At 47.3% G+C, this 2,547-nt stretch overlaps 1 pseudogene; it reads right to left on the reverse strand.

Moving 5' to 3' along the window:
• Window positions 1–219: 219 nt before the first annotated feature.
• LOC103089675 (protein phosphatase inhibitor 2 pseudogene) lies at window positions 220–1,413 on the reverse strand (annotated as a pseudogene).
• Between the last annotated feature and the right edge of the window lie 1,134 nt (window positions 1,414–2,547).

Here is a 2,547-nt window from a genome sequence, read left to right on the forward strand (position 1 = left end):
CAGCTAGAAGTGAATATAAATCCGTCCCCCTTTAAACATTTAACACATCGAAAGCTACAGGCTACGTACATTAACCAACAGTTTTCGCAAAGTAATGAGGCTTTAGACGAATATCAGAAGTGGTATTTGTGGCAAAGAACCAGACAGAATAGCAAGCAGGGATTTTTCCAGTTAACCTATTATCTTCTAAGTTTACTGTTTAATTATCGCACTACAATTTTAACTGATAAGTATTTCAGTACTTGAAGCATGAGCTCTACAGAACAAGAAGCCGCAGGTTATAGTAACAGGGTTTGGATCTGACAAACAATTGCAGCGTTGATCAAACGTTGTCTTCTCGTCGTAGAATGACTGGGTCTGCAGTTCCTCGTCGCTGGTGGGGCCGTCCTCTGATCCTTCCATGGTGGTAGTCTTGTCTTGGCTGGTGGCACGCCAACTTTCTTTGTTTTCGTCCTCAACCTCCTCACGTTGTAGATCTTTGGAAATCAGCTGTCTGGCCAATTTGATGTTCAGTCCTTGGTTGTAGTGAAGCTTCCTTTTCATTTCAAACTGCCGCTGATTCTCTCGTTTGTCCAGGAAGATTTTGCTGGTGTGCGCCCCATCCTTCTCCGGCTCCCGCACTGGATAGTTGAGCTCCGAGGTGTCAGTGGTGGCTAATTTATTAGCTAAGCTGTCGAGGGTCATGGTTTCTTTAGTTTCGAAAAATCACTCTTTGCACCTCCTTCCCTTTCTCCTCCAGACCGAGCTGGCGAACGCCGGGCTCATTCATCTTCATGAAATCGCAGTTTCTGTACGCTGGGCGGTAGGTCGCCAGGGAGTTCGACTCATCCCACTTCTGGGACTTCCCGGCCCTGGTGTCACAAGGTCCAACGCGGGTGATGCCACAGTGGTCCCCGCCGCCATCAGCGCCGCCGTCAACGCCTGGGGGGAGGGGGGAGGGGAGGCCAAGAGGACCTATGTTTTTGTTTGTTTGTTTGTTTAATAGTGTAAGATAGGAAATCTGCCTTCGTTGCACATGAAACGGGGAAGCACTGTCTTGTGAATTTCTCTATCCCCTGTCTGTGTGCGGGCGGACAGTGTAAAACGTATTTCTCCCTGGGGGTCACAGGCCAAAGTTTCAAAGCCACTCCTTGGGTTGGAAAGATTGGAGGCCTAGCGGCTAGAGGACCCTTCCTACCCTGTCTCTCGATTAAAGGTCCCAATGCCCAGCCACTTACACTGGCTGGGAACTCCTCCCTCTGCCCCCGCCCCGCCAATCCTCCATGATCACATGTTGTTTCTTCTCCTATCCAGCCCTTCGCTACTGGCTTAAATATTTCAAGAGACTCCAATTCTGCCACCACCCTGATTCAAGTCACCACCATCTGTGGTCAGGGTCACCGTCACAGCCTCTGAACTAGCCCTCACCCCCATCACCCCTCCTGCTGCCTTCCGACCTCTCATTCACCCTCTATTCAGTGTGGTCTTTTAAAAACACCATCAAATCTTGTCGCATCTCTCTTTCAAACCCTTTAACGGCTGCCCATTTTCTTTCACATAAAGACCCAAATCCAGAAGAGGCAGAAAGCAGCTCTATGATGGGCTCCCCCCGCACCCCAGTTCTCCGCACCCTGCCTCTAGCTTTCTATGCTGGCCTTTTGGTTCCAGGAGCGCCCGCCTCTCTTCCTGTCCCAGAGTTTTTCCCTGGGTTCTTCCCACAGCCTGCAATGCCCCTTCAGATTTCAGCTCAGTCATGACTGCCTTACAGGAGCCTGTTTCCTGACCTCCAAAGCAGATAGGCCTTCCTGTGCTTTCATGGCCTCTCTTATTGTCCTTGACAGCACTCGGAGTTGTGACAATTATGTTTATTATCTGTGTACACTAGATGGTCAATTCCAAGACACAGGGGAAGGTGTCTGTTTTTCTCAGTATTGTCTTCAGCTTCACAACATGATGCTGTAGCTGGCATATAGTAGGTATTACCACAATATTTATGGAATGAAGAATAAATGATAGGTGACAGGTAATTGGAAGACTGAGATTTGTGAGTGGAGAAAAGGGGGCTCCAGAGTTTTCACTGTCAGTTACAATTTGTTCAATCAGTCACATGAGAAAAACACCCCACGTGTGGAAGTTGGGGACTGTCCCAAAGAGTGACTTCGGAACATTCTGTCTTTCACAGGCCTCATATTTCCTAGGCAGTGACATTCTTCTCAAAAACAGAAAGGAAATTAAGATCCAGTTTCACATTTTACCCTCCAGGTAGCATTCACAAGAGGTTTCCCCCTCCCCCCTTCTGATAACATTTTGCTTCCTCTTCTCTGCCTCAACGTCTTTCTACATTTTAGAACACAAAAGCAAAAGCATGAAAGAACCATAAAACTTTTACAAGGGTCTTAAGTACCTTAAGTTCAAGTTGTCCCGTATTCTCCAAAGTCCTACTAACTTCAGGAGCTCTGCAATCACTTTAAAACTGTGTTATTCATCTCAGAAAAAGAATTTCCTGATACCAGTACTCTGAAAAAAGCTGTATTGTGTGGTAAGGGCTTTCAGGGGTTCAAAAACCGA

This window comes from Lipotes vexillifer, unplaced genomic scaffold (genome assembly GCF_000442215.2).
Source record: "Lipotes vexillifer unplaced genomic scaffold, Lipotes_vexillifer_v1.1 scaffold1224, whole genome shotgun sequence".
Lineage (NCBI taxonomy): Eukaryota > Metazoa > Chordata > Mammalia > Artiodactyla > Lipotidae > Lipotes > Lipotes vexillifer.